The sequence below is a fragment of the Phyllobates terribilis genome, unplaced genomic scaffold (assembly GCF_046119375.1).
Source record: "Phyllobates terribilis strain yellow unplaced genomic scaffold, ASM4611937v1 Scaffold_1__5_contigs__length_1240528914, whole genome shotgun sequence".
In the NCBI taxonomy this organism is placed as follows: domain Eukaryota; kingdom Metazoa; phylum Chordata; class Amphibia; order Anura; family Dendrobatidae; genus Phyllobates; species Phyllobates terribilis.
This window is the reverse complement of record NW_027362761.1, coordinates 1,011,314,263-1,011,324,958: the sequence shown is the minus strand read 5'-3', so window position 1 is coordinate 1,011,324,958 and position 10,696 is coordinate 1,011,314,263.

Below are 10,696 nucleotides of genomic sequence, written 5' to 3'. Positions count from 1 at the left end.
TAATTCATTTGTTCTCTAAGGCCACGGCCCCACTATCAGTATTTGGTCAGTATTCGGTCAGTATTTTTTCTCAGGAGTGGGAGCCATGACCAGGTGAGGAACAATCAAAGGTATAATAGAAAAAAATGCACCAATTCTGCATTTATCACCCACTCCTGATAAAAATACTGACCAAATAATGATAGTGGCCTAAGAGATAGGCTGCCGCCAAAGAGATCATAGAAATGCTCAATCAAACGAGTGTGGCTGTGTATGGGGGAGTCAGGATACCTAATGTGTATGGAGCCTTAAGTGCTTTCAAATTTTCATGGCAAAAAAACTCCGTATGAAACCCCAACATTGCTTCTCTACTCAGTATAATACACACACGGTGCTTCTACACGTTATCTTAGAGCTCGCACTTATCTGCGTAAACAAAATCGCTCCGATGTTGATCCTGAAAAGTAGGACGAGTGTCATGCAAGTACAATGCGATTTTTCTCAAGTAGCATCCGTATGACATGCGTGTGTAATCCATATACAATGCATTTTTAAAATCAGCTTTTACATACAGTAATTGTCATTTCAAGATAGTTTTCTAACTAATAAAACAATCTTATATACAGTCATGGCCAAAAGTATTGAGAATGAGACAAATAGTAATTTTTCCAAAGTTTACTGCTTCATTTTTTGTAATGGCAATTTGCATATACTCCTAAATGTCAAAGAGTGATCAGCTTAACAGCAATTACTGTACTTGCAAAGTCAATATTTCCCAGAAAATGAACTTTAACCCCCAAAACACATTTCGACATCATTGCAGTCCTGCCTTAAAAGGAGCAGCTAACATCGTTTTAGTGATTGATCCATTAAGACAGGTGTGGGTGTTGATGAGGACAGGGCTGGCGATCAATCAGTCATGATTAAGTAAGAATGACATCACTGGACACTTTAAAAGGAGGCTGGTTCTTGGTATCATTGTTTCTCTTCAGTTAACCATGGTTATCTCTAAAGAAACACGTGCAGCCATCATTGCACTGCACAAAAATGGCCTAACAGGGAAGAGTATCGCAGCTACAAAGATTGCACCTCAGTCAACAATCTATCGCATCATCAAGAACTTCAAGGAGAGAGCTTCCATTGTTGTCAAAAAGGCTCCAGGGCGCCCAAGAAAGACCAGCAAGCGCCAGGACCATATCTTAAAACTGTTTCAGCTGCGGGATCGGACTACCAGCAGTGACGAGCTTGCTCAGGAATGGCAGCAGGCTGGTGTGAGTGCTTCTGCACGCACTGTGAGGCGGAGACTCTTTGAGCAAGGGCTGGTTTCAAGGAGGGCAGCAAAGAAGCCACTTCTCTCCAGAAAAAACATCAGGGACCGACTGACATTCTGCAAAAGGTACAGGGAGTGGACTGCTGAGGACTGGGGCAAAGTCATTTTCTCTGATGAATCCCCTTTTCGATTGTTTGGGACATCTGGAAAACAGCTTATTCGGAGAAGAAGAGGTGAGCGCTACCACCAGTCTTGTCTCATGCCAACTGTAAAGCATCCTGAAACCATTCATGTGTGGGGTTGCTTCTCAGCCAAGGGAATCGGCTCACTCACAGTCTTGCCTAAAAACACAGCCATGAATAAAGAATGGTACCAGAATGTCCTCCAAGAGCAACTTCTCCCAACCGTCCAAGAGCAGTTTGGCGCCCAACAATGCCTTTTCCAGCATGATGGAGCACCTTGCCATAAAGCAAAGGTGATAACTAAATGGCTCATGGAACAAAACATAGAGATTTTGGGTCCATGGCCTGGAAACTCCCCAGATCTTAATCCCATTGAGAACTTGTGGTCAATCATCAAGAGACGGGTGGACAAACAAAAACCAACAAATTCTGGCAAAATGCAAGCATTGATTATGCAAGAATGGACTTCTATCAGTCAGGATTTGGTCTAAAAGTTGATTGAGAGCATGCCAGGGAGAATTACAGAGGTCTTGAAGAAGAAGGGGCAACACTGCAAAATATTGACTTGCTGCATTAACTCATTCTAACTGTCAATATAACCTATGGTACTCATAATATGATTGCAATTATATTTCTGTATGTGATATAAACATCAGACAAACACTAATAAAATCCAGAGGCCAGCAGATCATGTGAAAATATAATTTTGGTGTCATTCTCAAAACTTTTGGCCATGACTGTACAGATAAAGATAGATGTCAGTGATATATATATATATATACTGCTCAAAAAAATAAAGGGAACACTCAAATAACACATCCTGAGCACATGTGACAGACGTGACAGAGTCTGGGGACGCTGTGGAGAGCGATCTGCTGCCTGCAACATCCTTCAGTGGGTCAGTAATGGTGTGGGGTGGCATTTCTTTGGAGGGCCGCACAGCCCTCCACATCCTAGATCTGAATGAATGAAATATTCTCATTCAATACTTTGTTCTGTACAAAGTTGAATGTGCTGACAGCAAAATCACACAAAAATCATTTCACTGTCTGTTTTTAAACAATGTCTTACTTCAAAGAAAGAATCCACTGCAATCCCATGCTGTAATATCTGTATACTCCCCCGCCCAGGAGCTGTGGTATGATCAGACCACTTCCTGGACGGTCAGACACAGCCATTACACAGTACACAGCAGGGGCACATTTATAAGATTATCTCAGCACAGGAACATTTTATTTAAGCACATACAATTGTGGAAATTATTATTATTCCTAGATCTGTTGATTAAAATGAACTTTTGTTCGAGGGAAAACCCCTTTAAGGTCTCATTCAGACACACTCATTATAATCTATGGGGCTATTCACATGTCCATGTTTTTTACAGACTTTGTGTGGGCAAAAATCAAAGAAACGTGCGGTTTTCATCAGCATTCCAGATAAAAAGTACCAATACAAGTCTATGGGTCAGTGAAAATCACAGACAACACACGGATGGCAGCAGTGTACAATCCTTGTGCTGTCCGTGATTAACATTGTTAATGGACAAGAAAAGCTTTGTGATTTATTTTTTCATACGTGAAAATCACTGATATCACACTGATTGTAAAAACAAACACTGAACAAATACTAATGAAACTTGGATCAAAAACACTGATGACCCTCGGACCATTTTTTTTTTCTTACATGAAAAATCATTGGTTGTATAATACATGAAACAAATTGGTTTAAAGACATGACCATGTACTTTTTGACAAGGCGCCGCTGAATCGAAGAAAAATGTACAAGTGCAAAAACAAACAGTGTCACCTTTTAATAGATTAAGGCTATAAAACAAACTGCAAAAATATTTGTGAGAGCGCTAAGAGGCGTCATCAGCCAAGAAACACACAGAAGTTTGGTGTCCAGTAAACACTGAATAGATGCATGTAGAGCAGTGAGGGCCAACAGAGACAGGGGTGGACATACCATTGGTGCAACCTGTACAGCTGCACAGAGGCCCAAGAGGTAAGGAGGACCACTACTATTTCCGAAGCAGGTGGTTGTCACGGTTTCATATCTGACTGGCCTAGGGATTGTCACGGGTGTGTCGCCATGAAGATCGTCACGATTACACAGCCTGACTTCTTGCAGCTGACTTTTTGGTGCTTTGTGTTTTTCGGCAGTGAGGGAGTTAATTCTCTCTCTCTCTGTGCTAGACGAGGTCCAGCCTCGCCCAGCTGCAATCAATGCTGCTGTAGTGAGACTCCTTCAAATGCCTGCTGGTCTGTTTGGGAAGTGTCGGTGAAAGCATTTCATGCAGACTAACAGAGCGGATCGTGGTATTTGGAGTTTCTGAGATAAGTGTATTTGGAGTGTTTTTTCCCTTCCTCGCTTTATCATTTATCTCCTTTCCCGTTGGTGTTCCCTCTGTTGTAGTTGTGTAGTTTTTGTATGCAAGGTGGTTTTGGTTTTTCCCTTGTACTGTCTCGTTCGTCTAAGTACTGTGTGTGGGCATATTATTACTTGTCCCCTTTTGTTGTGATCGGGGTCCTTCTCAGGACTAGATTACTTAGGTGCAGGGATCCTCAGGAGGTAGGGGTTACGCTGGCGGCCTGGACCTCTGTACCTTTAACAGTACCTCCAGGTTGAGGGATTAGTCAGGGCCCCAGCTTAGGGTCAGCTTAGGCCCCCTACCTCCAGTATACAGAGACAGCGTGACATTTTCACCGACCCGCTTAGTTTTTCTCCAGCTACCATGGATCCAGTAGCCGGTCTAGCTTGGCAGTTGCAGAGTTTGTCCATGGAGCTGGCGGACGTTAGGTCCAAGGTTTTGCATCGTCAGGAGCAAGCCGGACCAGAACCTAAAGTAGCTCTCCCTGACAGGTTCACTGGGGGGCGGGACAAGTTTTTTGTTTTCCGGGAGGCATGCAAGTTGTACTTTCGGCTGCGGCCTCGGTCATCGGGGAGTGAAGAACAAAGGGTGGGAATTGTCATCTCGCTCCTACAAGGGGACCCACAATCTTGGGCGTTCTCTCTTCCCCCGGGCTCCCCGACTCTCCAGTCAGTGGATAGGTTTTTCGCTGCTCTGGGACTCGTATATGATGACCCAGATCGGATCTCCCTTGCTGAGTCTAAGTTACGTAGGATCCAGCAGGGAGATCGTCCGGCGGAGGAATTCTGTTCGGAGTTCCGTAGGTGGGCCACGGACACCCAGTGGAATGACCCGGCTCTTAGGAGCCAGTTTTATCAAGGTTTATCCGACAAATTACAGGATGTGTTGGCACAGTATGACTCTCCCGCGTCACTGGAAGCCGCTATGGCCCTTGCTATTCGCGTTGACAGACGGCTTCGGGAGAGGTGCGGGATAACTCTACCCCCTGTGATGACTCCACCTCCTACAAGGTCCCCTCATATGGTGGTTCCCCTGGTCAGTCCAGAGGAGCCTATGCAATTAGGAGGGACATCATTTCGGGGGAGGGGACCGGTGGTGCGCCATAAGACAGGAAGGTGTTTCTTCTGCGGGAGAAAGGGACATTTTATTGGGGGGTGTCCATCCCGTCCCTTGCAGAGTGAAGAGTCGTCGGAAAACTGTTGATCCCAGGTTGTGTGGTGGACGGCAATCTGGGAGTAGGTATTTCGTCCCTAGGTTCGTCTCAGTTTCTCGTACCGGCGGAGGTGGTGGTGGGTACGAGAACTGAGAGGATATCTGTTCTTCTGGATAGTGGGGCCGGGGCTAATCTGGTTGATGCTCGGTTTGCCCGGGTTCAAGGTATGCGATTGAGTGAGTTGGCTAAACCCATCCCCATATTCTCGATCGATGCCAGGCCTCTCGGTCGGGGAAGTTTTTTGCAAGCTGTGCATGACGTAAAACTTCAAGTGGGGGCGATACATAAAGAACTGTTGTCTTGCTACGTGTTGGAGGGTCTTCCCACTCCTATAGTGTTGGGCCTTCCTTGGTTAACTAAGCATAACCCGGTTATTAATTGGCAAACCAGAGAGATAAGCCAATGGAGTAAATTCTGTAATAAAAACTGCATGAACACGGTCATCGGTGCGGTTACTCCTTGGGTCTTACCTCCATTTCTGGCGGACTTTGAGGATGTATTCTCGGAGAAAGGGTGTCAGGAACTACCTCCTCATCGCGAGTATGACTGTTCTGTAAAACTGCTCCCTGAGGCCAAGTTACCTAAAGCTAGGTTGTATAACCTTTCTGGTCCTGAGAGGCAGGCCATGAAGGATTATATTTCAGAAAGTCTGGCTAAGGGGCATATTAGACCTTCATCTTCACCGGTGGCTGCGGGGTTCCTCTTTGTTAAGAAGAAAGATGGAGGCCTACGCCCTTGCCTGGATTTCCATGAACTTAATCGGATTACGGTCCGAGATCCGTATCCGCTCCCACTTATTCCCGATCTCTTTAATCAGATCGTGGGCGCCAAATGGTTCTCTAAGTTGGATCTCACGGGGGCGTACAATCTGATTAGGATGAAGGAGGGGGATGAGTGGAAGACGGCGTTTAACACTCCGGAGGGGCATTATGAGAACCTTGTCATGCCATTCGGTCTGACTAATGCCCCGGCGGTGTTCCAACACTTTGTTAATGACATTTTTCGCCGCCTGGTGGGACAGTTTGTTGTCATATATCTGGATGATATCTTAATTTACTCGCCGGATCTGGTGTCTCATCAGGAGCACGTTAGGCAGGTGTTACAGATCTTGCGGGATAATAAACTGTATGCCAAATGGGAAAAGTGTGTGTTCGCCGTACAGGAACTCCAGTTTTTAGGCTTCCTGGTTTCAGCGTCCGGTTTTCGTATGGACCCTGGGAAAGTGCGGGCAGTTCTTGAGTGGGATCGGCCAGAGAATCTTAAGGCACTACAACGTTTCCTGGGGTTTGCTAATTATTACCGGAAGTTCATTCGTAATTTCTCGTCCATGGTTAAGCCTCTCACAGACATGACTAAAAAGGGGACGGATTTTTCTAGGTGGTCTGACAAGGCTTGTCAAGCATTCTCCTCCTTGAAAAAATGTTTTGCCTCGGCACCCATACTCATTCAACCTGATGCGTCACAGCCATTCATTGTAGAGGTAGACGCTTCCGAGGTAGGGGTGGGAGCAGTATTGTCACAGGGTTCGTCCCCTGGTAAGTGGCATCCGTGCGCCCTTTTCTCTAAAAAATTGTCGTCCGCTGAGAGGAATTACGATGTCGGCAATAGGGAACTCTTGGCCATTAAGTTAGCTTTTGAGGAGTGGCGCCATTTTTTGGAGGGGGCAGTCCATCCGGTCACCGTCATCACCGATCACAAGAACCTGCTATATCTGGAGTCCGCGAAACGTCTGAATCCCAGACAAGCTAGGTGGTCATTGTTTTTTACCAGGTTTAATTTTGTCGTTACATATCGTCCTGGGTCAAAAAATGTAAAGGCGGATGCCTTATCTCGTAGTTTCCCTGGGGCCGGGAATACGGACGACCCGATTCCTATCCTTCAGGAGGGGGTGGTGGTTTCGGCAGTATGCTCTGAGCTGGAGGAGGAGGTATTGGAGGCTCAGGGGGACGCCCCTGTTGGACCTCCGGGGAGACTGTTTGTTCCAGATCAGTTGCGACAAAAGGTGATCGAGGCACACCATAACTCAGTTTTTGCAGGACACCCGGGGAGTAAAGCAACTGTGGATCTCCTCTCGCGTCGGTTTTGGTGGCCTAACTTACATAAGGAGGTGGTAACTTTTGTCGCGTCCTGTGGGGTTTGTGCGCGCTCTAAGACCTCACATACCCGTCCGTCTGGGGCCCTCTTACCTTTGAAGATCCCGGAGCGTCCTTGGACTCATCTGTCTATGGACTTTATTACGGACCTCCCTCCGTCTTCGGGTAAAACGGTCATACTCGTTGTAGTGGACAGGTTCAGCAAGATGGCACATTTTATCGCTCTTCCGGCTCTCCCTAATGCTAAAACTCTTGCGCAGGTGTTCATTGGGGAGATTGTGAGGCTTCACGGGGTACCCTCCGAGGTGGTGTCTGATCGGGGGTCTCAGTTTGTGTCCAAGTTCTGGAAGGCGTTTTGTGCACGGCGGGGGATGCATTTGTCATTCTCATCGGCTTTTCATCCTCAGACCAATGGTCAGACGGAACGTATGAACCAGAGCTTGGAGACATATCTCCGGTGTTTTGTGTCAGAGAACCAGGAGGACTGGGCTTCTTTCTTACCTCTGGCAGAGTTTGCTCTTAATAATAGGCGGAGCGAGTCCACTGGTAAGTCCCCGTTTTTTGGGGCATATGGTTTTCACCCCCAGTTTTGTACTTTCAGTAGGGGGGGCTCTTCGGGGGTTCCTGAGGAGGAACGATTTTCCTCATCACTCGCTTCAGTATGGAGAGGGGTGCTGAAGAATCTGAATACTATGGGGAACCGATACAAATGTATGGCTGATAGGAGGAGAGTGTCTGGTCCGGACCTAAGTGTGAACGATCGGGTATGGTTGTCTACCAGGAATATTAAACTTAAGGTTCCCTCCTGGAAACTGGGTCCCAGGTTCATCGGGCCATACAGAATCAGTTCTATTATTAATCCGGTGGCATTCCGTCTTGACGTTTAAAATTCACAACGTGTTCCACAGATTGTTGCTTAAGAGGTATGTGGCGCCGGTGGTACCGTCACCTTTACCTCCCCCTCCAGTGGTGGTCAATGGTAACTTGGAGTTCCAGGTATCGAGGGTCATCGATTCACGCTTTAATCGCCGGTCCCTTCAGTACCTGGTTCATTGGAAAGGGTATGGTCCTGAGGAGAGGATGTGGGTTCCTGCGTCGGATATTAACGCAGACCGATTAGTTCGGGCCTTCCACACGACTCACCCGGATAAACCTGGCCCTGAGGGTCCGGAGGCCCCTCGTAGAAGGGGGGGTACTGTCACGGGTGTGTCGCCACGAAGATCGTCACGATTACACAGCCTGACTTCTCGCAGCTGACTTTTTGGTGCTTTGTGTTTTTCGGCAGTGAGGGAGTTAATTCTCTCTCTCTCTGTGCTAGACGAGGTCCAGCCTCGCCCAGCTGCAATCAATGCTGCTGTAGTGAGACTCCTTCAAATGCCTGCTGGTCTGTTTGGGAAGTGTCGGTGAAAGCATTTCATGCAGACTAACAGAGCGGATCGTGGTATTTGGAGTTTCTGAGATAAGTGTATTTGGAGTGTTTTTTCCCTTCCTCGCTTTATCATTTATCTCCTTTCCCGTTGGTGTTCCCTCTGTTGTAGTTGTGTAGTTTTTGTATGCAAGGTGGTTTTGGTTTTTCCCTTGTACTGTCTCGTTCGTCTAAGTACTGTGTGTGGGCATATTATTACTTGTCCCCTTTTGTTGTGATCGGGGTCCTTCTCAGGACTAGATTACTTAGGTGCAGGGATCCTCAGGAGGTAGGGGTTACGCTGGCGGCCTGGACCTCTGTACCTTTAACAGTACCTCCAGGTTGAGGGATTAGTCAGGGCCCCAGCTTAGGGTCAGCTTAGGCCCCCTACCTCCAGTATACAGAGACAGCGTGACAGGGATGCCTTGAGTGACATCTCAGCCACCCTATGGCTGTCAGTATTTTGATTGACAACCCCGCTGCTAAATTTGGTCTAGCCTGCAGGCGTTTCCCCTGGTGCCTCCAATCTTTAATTACTTTCAAGCTATTTACACACGTGGTCAAAATTGTTGGTACCCCTCTTTTAATGAAAGAAAAACCCACAATGGTCACAGAAATAACTTTAATCTGACAAAAGTAATAATAAATTAAAAATCTTTGTAAATGAACAAATGAAAGTCAGACATTGCTTTTCAGCCCTGCTTCCACAGAATTTTCTTAAAAATTAAACTGATGAAATAGGCGTGGACAGAAATGATGGTACGCTTAACTTAATATTTTGTTGAACAACCTTTTGAGGCAATCACTGCAATCACTGCAATCAAACGATTCCTGTAACTGTCAATGGGACTTCTGCACCTCTTGACAGGTATTTTGGCCCACTCCTCATGAGCAAACTGCTCCAGTTGTCTTCTGTTTGAAGGTTGCCTTTTCTAGATGGCATGTTTCAGCTCTTTCCAAAGATGGTCAATAGGTTTTAGGTCAGGGCTCATAGAAGGCCACTTCAGAATAGTCCAGTGTTTTCCTCTTAGCCATTCTTCTTTGTTTTTAGCTGTGTGTTTTGGGTCATTATCCTGTTGCAAGACCCATGATCTGCGACTGAGCCTAAGCTTTCTGACACTGGGCAGCACATTTCTCTCTAGAATCCTTTGATAGTCTTGAGGTTTCATTGTACCCTGCACAAATTCAAGACACCCTGTGCCAGATGCAGCAAAGCAGCCCCAGAACATAACAGAGCCTCCACCATGTTTCACAGTAGGGACAGTGTTCTTTTCTTGATATGCTTCATTTCCGTCTGTGAACATAGAGCTGACATGCCTTGCCACAAACTTCCATTTTTGTCTCATCTGTCCATAGGACATTCTCCCAAAAGCTTTGTGGCTTGTCAACATGTAGTTTGGCAAATTCCAGTCTGGCTTTTTTATGATTTTTTTTCAACGATGGTGTTCTCCTTGGTCGTTTCCCATGAAGTCCACTTTGGATCAAACAATGATGGATGGTGCGATCTGACACTGATGTTCCTTGAGCTTGAATTTCACCTTTAATCTCTTTAGAAGTTTTCCTGGGCTCTTTGTTACCATTCGTATTATCCGTCTCTTTGATTTGTCATCAATTTTCATCCTGCGGCCACGTCCAGGGAGGTTGGCTACAGTCCCATGGATCTTAAATTTCTGAATAATATGTGCAACTGTAGTCACAGGAACATCAAGCTGCTTGGAGATGGTCTTATATCCTTTACCTTTAACATGCTTGTCTATAATTTTCTTTCTAATCTCCTGAGACAACTCTGTCCTTTGCTTCCTCTGGTCCATGTTGAGTTAACATGTCCTTTTTGTCACATTATTTTCAGGGGTACCATCATTTCTGTCCAGGCTTATTTCATGAGTTTAATGTTTTTAAAAATTCTGTGGAAGCAGGGTTGAAAAGCAATGTCTGACTTTCATTTGTTCATTTTCATAGATTTTTAATTTATTATTACTTTTGTCAGATTCAAGTTATTTCTGTGACTATTGTGGGTTTTTCTTTCATTAAACGAGGGGTACCAATAATTTTGACCACGTGTGTAGCTGGCTTGCTGTCCGCAGTCCAGTGTCAGTTGTAGCTTTGCTTAGTTAGGTGTGTGTGTGCTTAGCTCTGTGTCTGACTTTTTGATCTTGTTGCTGACCTCTTATTTGTTGTGACTA